General features: G+C 46.5%; 1 pseudogene across 1 annotated transcript; it reads left to right on the top strand.

The window, feature by feature from the left end:
* The first annotated feature begins 1,212 nt into the window (after positions 1-1,212).
* LOC111531383 lies at positions 1,213-1,662 on the top strand (annotated as a pseudogene). Its single transcript, XR_002728270.2, has one exon. The product of XR_002728270.2 is annotated as a 60S ribosomal protein L26-like (transcript).
* Positions 1,663-12,375: the final 10,713 nt, after the last annotated feature.

The following is a 12,375-nucleotide window of genomic DNA, read 5'->3' as shown; positions in this document are numbered from 1 at the left end:
GAGTGGGAATCTAATTCCCCTTTCCTTGAAATGGGGTGGATATTTGTGGCTGCTTTTGTGCAGAGGTGATGCCACGTGACTTCAGAAACCAGGTTGTAAATGTGCTGTAACTGTCACCTAACTTTGCCTGTCTCCTTCTCTATGTTCACTTTTGGGATCCAGCCAATATGCTGTGAAGAAGCCCAAGCCGTGCAGAGAGGCCATGGATGGGTGTTCTTGGTGACGGCCACACCAAATACCTAAGCCAGGGTCAATTTCATGAGCCCACAGTCTATGCAGATGGACCTGTGCTCAGAAGGGGATCCCATGCTTGGATGAATACTCTGTTTCTGTCATCTTGAAATTCTTAATAAAGTTTGGGCAAGGGACTTCATGTTTTCATTCTGCATTCGGCCCTGTAAATCCTGTACCTAGTCCTAGTCTTTTTCAACAGCCAGCCTCAAGCATCAGAAATGTGGATGAGCAAAGCTTCTGTGATTTAGCCCCAGCCTTCTAATTCAGCAGAAGAGTCACCCATGCTGAGATCTGTCCACACTGCAGATTTATGAAGAAAATACATGCAGTGGCTCTTTTTTTTTTTTTTTTTCTTTTTCTTTTTTTTTTTTGTGATGGAGTCTCACTCTGTTGCCCAGGCTGGAATACAGTGGCAGGATCTCGGCTCACCACAACCTCCGCCTCCCAGGTTCAAGCAATTCTCCTGCCTCAGCCTCCCGAGTAGCTGGGACCACAGGCACGCACCACCATGTCCAGCTAATATTTTTAGTAGAGATGCAGTTTCACTGTATTGGCCAGGCTGGTCCCGAACTCCTGACCTCGTGATCTGCCCACCTTGGCCTCCCAAAGTGCTGGGATTACAGGCGTTAGCCACCGCACCTGGCTGCAGTGGCTCTTTTAAAGCAGTAAATTTTGGGATAACTAGTTATACATAATAACTGAAACAATCAGGCCTTTTAGAATTCCTATGTAAGCTAACTTTTACCATGTAGCATTCTCACACATTTGTGTAAGTGTGTGTGTGTGCAAAAGAAAAGAGATAAGGAGCTTTGTTATTGCATAGTGTTTGTGGTCCGCTCACTTTTGCCTTTGCCTGCATTCAGTAGAGCAATTAAGAATCTAAAGTACCCAGTCTGTACGTTGGGCTGTCTGCCAGGTACCGTGTTAAAAACAAAGCTGAGCCCTTTTGCGGCCATCACCGAAGCGGGAGCAGCCAAAATGCAGTTTAATCCCTTTGTGACTTCCGACCGAAGCAAGAATCGCAAAAGGCATTTCAATCACCTTCCCACATTCGCAGGAAGATTATGTCTTCCCCTGTTTCCAAAGAGCTGAGACAGAAGGACAACGTGCGATCCATGCCCATCCGAAAGGATGAGAAGTTCAGGTTGTACGAGGACACTATAAAGGTCAGCAAATTGGCAAAGTAGTCCAGGTTTACAGGAAGAAATATGTTATCTACACTGAACAGGTGCAGCGGGAAAAGGCTAATGGCACAACTGTCCACATAGGCATTCACCCCAGCAAGGTGGTTATCACTAGGCTAAAACTGGACAAAGACCGCAAAAAGATCCTTGAACGGAAAGCCAAATCTTGCCAAGTAGGAAAGGAAAAGGAGGAAAGGAAAAGGGCAAATACAAGGAAGAAACAATTGAGAAGATGCAGGAATAAAGTAATCTTATATATAAGCTTTGATTAAAACTTGAAACAAAAAAAAAAGAAACAAAAAACAAAACAAAGCTGAGCCTGCTCCTAGCTTGTTGGAAAACTCAGATAAACACAACAGACACAAATTCCAACAGCTCTCCTGTCACATTCTATGTTTTGGAACACCCTAGGGTGGCTTTCTCAGATTCAGCACTGGGACCATCATAGTCAACACTTGTCATGATCAAGACTCAACCCCAGGTCTTGGATACAGTCCTAACGGACCACTGGTTCTAACCCACAAGGTTGTTTACCCATCTAAGCAGACGTAGGGGTAAACAGGATTCCTGCTTCAAATACAGGATTCTGGGAAGTTGATTCTTTCTTGACTCTAAGTCAAACTAAATGCAAGCATAAGCTTCATCAACAAAGTAGTTGTTTGTATATTATGCAACTTCCCTAATGCCTTTTAATTTCTTCCGAAGACTCAACTAATGCTACAGGTAAGACAATTAAAAAGACACACAGACATAGGATCACACATCAAGTTTTTGCCAAATTAAATTACTGTTTTAAAAATGATTTGCACCACTGATGGGCAAAAACCATAAAATTTCCAATGTATGAACTCTGGGATACAAGACACTCTTTATCTTTGACCACTGTGAACACTCTGAGGAAAATTCCTGTGGTTTTGAGGCAGTCACAAGGCAATGTGCTGCAAATGACCTGGACTCAGAAGCAAAAGGCTCTTGATTTTAATCCCAGCCCACCACTGACAAGCTCAATGGCCCTGGGATGTTTCCTCATCAGCAGAGGTGGGCTAATGAATCCAGAGCCCCTGATTCACAGTTGTTCCTCAATGAATGAACACATAGAAAGTTATACAACGATACAAAAATATCAGGTAGAAATTTACTTGTTTGTTAGTCTATCAGTCCATCCATCCACTCACCCATCTGTCTATTTATCCATCTATTTTTCTAGCCACCCATCCATCCGTCTGTCCATGCACCTATTTATCCATCCATCCAATTATCCGTCCATCTATCCAGATAACATATCCATCTGTGCACCCACCCATCCATCCATTCATGGATGCAACCATTCATCTATACATCCACCCACCTATTCACCAAACTATTCATCTGTCCATCCATCCATCCATCCATCCATCCATCCATCCATCCATGCATACACCCACTCACTTGTCCATCCATCCACTCATCCATTCAACCACTGTCCATCCATCCATCTACCCATCCATCCATCCATCCATCCACCCACCCACCCATTCATCCATCCATCCATTTATTCATCCATACATACATTCAGCCACCCATTCACCAAACCCTTATCTATCATCCATCCATCCATCCATGTATACACCCACCCTTTCATCCATCCATTCACCCACCCACCCATGTGTTTATCCATTCATTCATCCATCCACACATCCACCTACCCATTCATCCAACCCTCCATCTATTCACCCATCCACCCATCCACCCACCCATCCATCCATCCACTCACCCACCCATTTGTCCATGCATTCATTCATCCACCCATTTATTTATTCATCTACCCATTTATCTCTCAATCAATCCATGCATCCAGATGGTTGTCCATTTATCCATACATCCACAACTCCCACCCATCCACCCATCTATACATCCATCCTCCCACTGACTCAGGAGACTTCATTTGAGTGTCTACAGCAGACATTGCGTGTGGCTCAGACACCTCTTAACTGCCTTGGCTGCCCACAAGTACCTCACAGGAGGTCTCTACTATAAATTTTGCTCAGCCCCTGGCAATGGAGGCCAGAAATAAAAGAAAAAAGTGATTTAAATAACACTGAAACAAACCTGACTTTTTGAACGGTAAGATTAAAAATGTACTCCTCTGTCTGTAGTGAGGTCAGGAGAGTTGGTCTGGGCCTGGCACAGCCATCTTGCAGTGTCACCAACCACTCTGGCACCTTTGCTCCATATATTCTGTCATTCTTGGAATAGGACCTCTACCCTCTAGAGGACTTCCTGCTCTAAGCTAGCTGCTGGAACTCCAGACATCACATCATTATTCTAGGCAGGCCCGGCATGATGCAGAGAAAGCGAAAAGTGGGCTTGTTGGCCACCAGTCCCCCTCTTGAGGGACTCCTCAGAAGTTTCACCCAATAACTTTGGTTTACATTGATTTTATTAACTAGAACATAGATTTTTGGTTACACCTAACTGCAAAGGAGAATAAGGATATCGTCTTCCAGCTGTCATATTGCCAAAATCAGTAAATTTAAGGTCTCTTAATATAAAGGAAGAAAGAAAGGATATGGGATAGGCAACTGGAGTCTCACATATGCATGAGAAATGGATGGACGGACGGTGGACAGGGGCGTGTATGTAAATACTATATTAGTCTTCTCAGGCTGCCATAATAAAATAGCATAGACTGGGTACTTAAACAAAAGGAATTTATTTTCTCACAGTTCTGGAGACTGGGAAGTCCAAGATCAAGGAGCTGGTTTGTTCAGTTCCTGGTGAGGGCTGTCTTCTTGGTTTGCTGTGTTCTCACATGGAGGAGAGACACAGCAAGCAAGTCCTCTGGTATCTCTTCTCATAAAGGCACTAACTTCACTGCCTAGGGTCCTAACTTTACGATTTCATTTAACTTAATTATTTCCTTGCTGCAAGTACAGACACATGGGGAACAGAACTTCAACACAGGAATTTGGAGAGTAGACACCACCCTGCTCATGGCACATATAAGCATGCATACTGAATGTGTGTGTGCATGTGTGTGAATGGAAAGATTGGAAACCTCATTCATAGCGCATATATGCAAGCATACCGTGTGTGTGCATGTGTGTCTATATGGAAAGATAGGAAACCTCATTATCTAAAGGCCTAGCCTTTTGGGTGAGCTAAGTTTTGTTGTGTATACATTCAATTGAGTAATTAAGCTTCTCAAAGGCTGCCTCTCTTTGTTGGGCTCTCTGCCAGGTGCTGAGGTACAAACAAAGATGTGACTGCTCCACAGCTTATTGGGAGGCTCAGATAAACACGAATAAATCTAAATAAACACACATAAATTAAGGGCTATTAAAATAAACACTTGCTGCTCCCAGAAACAGAGCCACAGCTGTTTGATTTTACTGCTGTATCCCACAGAGCAGATACTCAAAAAGCTTTGCTGAGGCCGGGCATGGTGGCTCCTCCCTGTAATCCTAGGACTTGGGGAGGGCTGAGACTGGGGGATTGCTTGAGGCCAGGAGTTTAAGACCAGACTGGGCAATATAGTGAGAGCCCATCTCTAAAATAAAATAACCTGGGCATGGTGGTGCAGTCTTGTGGTCCCAGCTACTCAAGAGGCTGAGGTCAGAGGATCACTTGAGCCCAGGAGTTTGAGACCAGCCTAGGTAACACAGAGAGACCCCATCTCTAAATTTATAAAATGAGCCGGACATGGTGGCACATTCCTATGGTCCCAGATACTCGGGAGGCTGAGATACTCAACCCAGGGAGGTTGAGACCAGCCTAGGCAACAGAGAGAGACCTTATCTCTACAAAAAATAAAAATAAGCAAAAATAAATAAAATATTTTTAAAAACATGAAAAAGCTTTGTTGAATAACTGGGCATGTTGAGAAATCACCAAGAATAGAGCACTGTAGGAACCTGAAGAGAAAAAAACTGAGTTGGTGGTGCAGGAGCCAAGCAGTTAGGGGTACATGAAAGAAAATCGTGAGTGGGCTGTACCCTGGCAAATGCAGCTGGACAAAAGATCTGATGCTACTCGTTCCCGAAGATCACATTCTTAAGCTCGAATGGGTGGCAGAGTTGATGTGACTCAGGGTAATGGTACAGGAATATACATGTGCATATATATCATACTGCAAATGTATCGGTTTTGAATCTGACTCTCTAAGAATAATCTAGGGGCCGGGTACGGTGGCTCCCGCCTGTAATCCCAGCACTTTGGGAGGCCGAGGAGGGTGGATCACCTGAGGTTGGGAGTTCAAGACCAGCCTGACCAACATGGAGAAACCCCGTCTCTACTAAAAATACAAAATTAGCTGGGCGTGATGGTGCATGCCTGTAATCCCAGCTACTCGGGAGGCTGAGGCGGGGCAATCACTTGAACCCGGGAAGTGGAGATTGCGGTGAGCTGAGATCGTGCCATTGCACTCCAGCCTGGGCAACAAGAGCAAAACTCTGTCTCAAAAAAAAAAAAAAAGCTGGGCATGGTGGCTCACACCTGTAATCCCAGCACTTTGGGAGGCCGAGGTGAACGGATCACGAGGTCAGGAGATCGAGACCATCTTGGCTAACACACGGTGAAAACCCATCTCTACTAAAAATACAAAAAATTAGCCATAATCTGAATTATGTCTGTGAGATTCCTCCATAGTGAAATTATTCTTTTCCTAATTTTTCAGTGTGATACACTTTGGAAGAAGTGGGGATTTGTGTCCACCTCCTTGATGGTTAGAGCAGCAGTCCCCAACCTTTTTGGTACCAGGGACCAGTTTCATGGAAGACAATTTTTCCATGCGACCAAGGGTGGGAGGGATGGTTTCAGGATGATTCAAGCACATTACATTGATTGTGCACTTTATTTCCATTATTATTATTATACTGTAATGTATAATGAAATAATTCTACAACTCACCATAATGTAGAATCAATGGGAGCTTATATGAGCCCATTCTCGCAATGCTATGAAGAACTATCTAAGACTAGGTAATTTACGAAGGAATGAGGTTTAATTGAGGGGGGCGGTGCAAAACCATTCATGAAGGATCTGACCCCATGATCCAGTCACCTCCCACCAGGCCCCCACCTCCAATACTGGGGATTTCAGTTTGACATGAGATTTGGGCAGGGACACAGAGGCAAACTGTATCACCACCAGCACAGCACCTAGCATCTTGCCACTCAGAAAGAATGCCAAAATTTCTCTCTAGACATATTTTCTTTTTCTTTCATTTATTTATCTTTTGAGACAGAGTCTCGCTCTGTCATGCAGGCCGGAGTGAAGAGGCACGATCTCAGCTCACTGCAACCTCTGCCTCCCAAGTTCAAGTGATTCTCGTGCCTCAGCCTCCAGAGTAGCTGAGATTACAGGCACTCACCACCACGCCCTGCAAATTTTTTTCTGTAATTTTAGTAGAGATGGTGTTTCACCATGTTGGCCAGGCTGGTCTTGAACTTCTGACCTCAGGTGATCCACCCACCTCAGCTTCCCAAAGTGCTGTGATTACAGGCGTGAACCACTGTGCCCAGTCTAGACATATTGACATATTTCCTTTTTCTCTTTCTTTCTTTTTTTTTTTTTTGAGACAGAGACTTTTTCTGTCACCCAGGCTGGAATGTAGTGGCGTGATCTCGGCTCACTGCAACCTCTGCCTCCTGGGTTCAAGTGACTCTCCTGCCTCAACCTCCCAAGTAGCTGAGATTACAGGTGTGCACCACCACACCAGGCTAATTTTTGTTTTTTTTTTTGTTTTTTTGTTTTTTTTGAGACGGAGTCTCGCTTTGTCGCCCAGGCTGGAGTGCAGTGGCCGGATCTCAGCTCACTGCAAGCTCCACCCCCCGGGTTTATGCCATTCTCCTGCCTCAGCCTCCCGAGTAGCTGGGACTACAGGCGCCCGCCACCTCGCCCAGCTAGTTTTTTGTATTTTTTTTTAGTAGAGACGGGGTTTCACCGTGTTAGCCAGGATGGTCTCGATCTCCTGACCTCATGATCCGCCCATCTCGGCCTCCCAAAGTGGTGGGATTACAGGCTTGAGCCACCGCGCCTGGCCTAATTTTTGTATTTTTAGTAGGGCGGGGTTTCACCATGTTGGTCAGGCTAGTCTCAAACTTCTGACCTCAGGTGATCCGCCCGCCTCAGCCTCCCAAAGTGCTGGGATTACAGGTGTGAGCCACCATGCCCAGTCTAGACATATTTTCTTCAAGGATGCACTTATCATTGGAAATGGTTCTTTCTGACAACTCCCCTGCCCCGATGCTTTCTTTCCTGTTCCATGGAGTTCTGTGTTCTGTGCTGTGTAGTTTGATTTTCAGTCCTCCTTTGAATTCTGCAGCTGTGTATTTAGACCCATTTCCCAGGCCAGTAAACAAAGCCCCGTGGGCAAGAAACCACAGATCCCCCTAGAAAGTGGGAGAAAAAGCCCACACAATAGTGTGTGCATGTATGTGTGTGCGTGCATGCATGTGTGTGTGCATGCACGTGCATGTGTGTGCATGAGGATGGACTAAAATTATAACCCACGTGTGTGTGCAGTATGAAACATATAAAACTGGTTTGGAGAGCAGGGTATGAAAAGTCCAAAGTCAGAAGAACTAATCTTTGGCCGTAGGTGGTGGCTCACACCTGTAATACCAGCACTTTGGGAGGCCGAGGCCGGTGGATCACTTCAGGTCAGGAGTTCGAGACCAGCCTGGCCAACATGGTGAAATCCCATCTTTACTAAAAATACAAAAATTAGCCAGGCATGGTGATGGGCACCTGTAGCCGCAGCTACTCAGGAGACTGAGGCACGAGGATTGCTTGAACCTGGGAGGCGGAGGTTGCAGTGAGCCAAGATCGTACCACTGCATTCCAGCCTGGACGACAGAGTGACACTCTGTCTCAATAAATAAATAAACAGAAGAAGAACTAATTCTTAAAAATTAAAGACACATGGAAGGTTTCCGCAGGAGGCTGGGAGCTACCAAGGGCTAGGTTGAAATGTGCAGCGTGGCCACTTGGGTCCCTCGGAAATGGTCAGAACATGGTTATTTCTTGAGGTTCCACTGGTGAAATAAATGGGAAACACGGAGACTGCCCCAGCAGTGAGTTCCCCATCCCTTCCTCAGCCTAGTTTGTGGCCTTCAAAAGATGCTTCCCATGACGCCTGGACACAATTCAGAAGACTTTTTCCATTAGTTGAATTTTCATTCTGGAGGTTACAGCCTCTTGGTGCCAGTTCCAGAGTGTCTGCAGAATATTACGGAAATTCGTATTTGGAGCCAAAGAGTGGTAGCGTTAAAAAAAAAAAAAAAAGAAAGAAAAAAGGCAAAAGGGATCTAACTAAATGAATTAGAAACAGAAGTCTTCCAAATGCTTATCTGTGTGAACACAAATAAAAAGCCTCAAAGCCTGGCCTTCAGAAGCTGATGCTGCGTCTTTATTATGGCTGGCAAGAGTGACCTGCGCCCTCCCTGAAAGGCAGCCAGAGTCTAGACTCTCCTGGAACATAATGGACGGTCAGAGGAGGGAAGCTTCACCTGCAGTGCCGTCCAAATGGCAGAGGCTGCAGATTGTCCAGGGTAGGGCCTTTCTTTTGGAGGTAATGGGGGTGAAGCAGGAAGTTCACAGGCAGAGGGGTCTCTGGAGTATGAGACGGCAGAAAGACCCTGCTTTCTTTTCATCTCTGCTTCATCCCAAGTCGGACTTGCCTCAGGGTGCCAAAATGCCCAGGCAGCTCCAGCATCCCCTTTCTCCTCCAAATGAGCCCCCAGGGTCCTCCTGCTTACCCTGACCTAGGGTCCACACCCTCCCTCGATCCCAGCCCAGGACTGTGGCCAGGGAAAAAGAAAGTGCTAATTGGTAGAGTCAATGCCACATGGGGAGGTCGGGGGAGAGGTGCAGGAGAAAATACCACGGAAGGAGCTCTGGTTGGGTAATTCACCGGGATTCACTCCAAGAGGTAACACTTTAAAGATGGTGTTCCCATGAAGAATGATTACATTTTCCTCATGCCTCTAAAGTGCAATTATGTTGCTGGGGTTTTGCTGGCTGAAAAGAAAACCAAAAAGAAAAGAAAAAACCTTCCGGTGTGCAAGCTCACCCTGTTACTTCTGAAGATATGCATCACTCACACCACCTGCCGCACAGGCCCAGCCCCTCTAGCCTCGCAGGTTTCTGAGCTAGGGGTGCAGGTGACCTAGGGAGGGGTGGGTATGGCCACAGGCAGGGGACAGCTCAAGACCATTTGACCCAGCAAGCCCATTACTGGGCATATACCCAAAGGATTATAAATCATTGTACTACAAAGACACATGCATATGTATGTTTATTGCAGCACTAGTCACAACAGCAAAGACTTGGAACCAACCCAAGTGTCCATCAATAATAGACTGGATAAAGAAAATGTGGCACATAGACACCATGGAATACTATGCAGCCATAAAAAAGGATCAGTTAATGTCCTTTGCAGGGACATGGATGAAGCTGGAAACCATCCTTCTCAGCAAACTATCACAAGAACAGAAAACCAAACACCACATGTTCTCACTCATAAGTGGGAGTTGAACAATGAAAGTACATGGACACAGGGAGGGGAGCATCACACACTGGTGCCTGTTGTTGGGCGGGGGGGTCTAGGGGAGGGATAGCATTAGGAGAAATACCTAATGTAGATGATGGTTGATGGGTTCAGCAAACCACCACGGCACGTGTATACCTATGTAACAAAACTGCACGTTCTGCACGTGTACCCCAGAACTTAAAGTATACTACTACTACTACTACTACTACTACTACTACTACTACTACTAATAATAATAATAATAATAATAATAAGACAGTTGTTATTTCAGAGTCCCTGATTCAGCTGGCCAGGCAGCAAGTCTGCCAGCCCAGGAATGGGTCAATAGATGAGGCAGGGCTTTGTAAACCAAAAAGAAAATTCTTTGGGAGGCTGAGGTGGGCGGATCACTTGAGGTCAGGAGTTCCAGACTAGCCTAGCTAACATGGTGAAAGCCCGTCTCTACTAAAAATACAAAAATTAACCAGGTGTGGTAGCAGGTGCCTGTAGTCCCAGCTACTCAGGAGGCTGAGGCAGGAGAATCGCTTGAACCTGGGAGGTGGAGGTTGCAGTGAGTTGAGATGGTGCCACAGCACTCTAGCCTGGCCAACAGAGTAAGACTCCGTCTCAAAAACTAAATAAATTAATACAATAAAATGGCCAGGCGCGGTGGCTCAAGCCTGTAATCCCAGCACTTTGGGAGGCCGAGACGGGCGGATCACGAGGTCAGGAGATCGAGACCACCCTGGCTAACATGGTGAAACCCCGTCTCTACTAAAAATACAAAAAAATTAGCCGGGCGAGGTGGCGGGCACCTGTGGTCCCAGCTACTCGGGAGGCTGAGGCAGGAGAATGGCGTAAACCCGGGAGGCGGAGGTTGCACAGAGCTGAGATCCGGCCACTGCACTCCAGCCTGGGCGACAGAGCAAGACTCCGTCTCAATAAAAAACAATAAAATAAAATTCTAAGCCCCCCACCTCCCCACCTTCAAAACATCTGAATGGACTTCCTCCTCAGACAGAGCTTTTTAAAAATGTAACCTCAGAGACTGTTTCAGGCCGTGATGCGAAGCAGGGGTCGAACATGCCTCATGATGCCTCTCTGGTGTTAACATCCACACAGCCTTTAAGTCTGAGAAGAAACATTTTACAACCTCTTCTCTCTGATCCTAGCACCCGAAGGCTTCCTGTTCAAATAAGAACTTGATTCTTCACAATTCTTTATCTTAACCCAGACATTCTTTTCTATTGATCCCAGGACTTTAAAGAAACTCAAGCAATTGCCAATCAGAAAATTCTAACATCTATCTGTAAGCTGGAAGCCTCCTGCTTTAAGTTGTCCCGCCTTTCTGGACAAAACCAATGTGTCTTACATTTCATTGATGCCTCAAGCCTCCCTAAAACGTATAAAACCAAGCTACACCCCGACCACCTTGGGCACACTTCTCAGGACCTCCTGAGGGCTGTGTCACGGGACATGGTCACTCATATTTGGCTCAGATTAAATCTCTTCAAATATTTTAGAGTTGGACTCCTTTCTTTTCTTTCTTTTTCTTTTCTTTTTCTTTCTTTCTTTTTTTTTTTTTTTTTTTTTTTTTGAGACGGAGTCTCGCTCTGTCACCCAGGCAGGAGTGACAGAGTGCAGTGGCCCGATCTTGGCTCACTACAACCTCCACCTCCTGGGTTCAAGCGATTCTCCTGCCTCAGCCTCCTGAGTAGCTGGGACTACAGGTGCACACCACCACATGCGTCTAATTTTGTATTTTAGAAGACAGGGTTTCACCTTGTTGGTCAGGCTGGTCTCCAACTCGACCTCAGGTGATCTGCCTGCCTCGGTCTACCCAAGTGCTGGGATTACAGGCGTGAGCCACTGCACCGGGCCTAGTTTGACTCTTTTCCTGGACAGTTGGAAACGTGGAATGCAAGAATATTCAGGGTTGTCAGGCTGCAAAGTTGTTCCACCACCCTGCAGGAAAATGGATACAATTTTAGGCTTAGGTGTTAACAAAAAACATATCATTAGTGTAGGAAGGGCGACAACTGCACTGCAGCTGTGGCCGGTGGCGCGGGAGGGTCTCTAAACTCGAAGCCCACTTCGAAAGGCGAGTCGCCCGTGACCAGGACTAGGGCCTAGGCACCCCAGATAGGAGAAGGGACCTCGTTCCCTATTGTTCCCCACTAACCCCCATGACCAGGAGTCCCCACTCCCAGCCTCGTCCTGGGGATTCTGGGGAGAAACTGCCCCAGCGCAGAGGCTCCTCCAAGGGTCGTCCTTGGTCCCGCGCAAAGGGGGCGTCCGCCACCCTCCCCGCTGCGCACCCCCAGCTCCCCAGCTCAGACGCTTTAGAAAGGACATGAGGCGGGGTTGCCCCTGGAGCGGGGGCCCACGCTTCCTGAGCAGGGAGGGGATTGCCCTTTGCTCCCCTTGGGGAACTCCCTGAGGTGA

Source organism: Piliocolobus tephrosceles, chromosome Y, assembly GCF_002776525.5.
Source record: "Piliocolobus tephrosceles isolate RC106 chromosome Y, ASM277652v3, whole genome shotgun sequence".
NCBI lineage: Eukaryota > Metazoa > Chordata > Mammalia > Primates > Cercopithecidae > Piliocolobus > Piliocolobus tephrosceles.
This window is presented reverse-complemented; position numbering and strand designations above follow the sequence as displayed.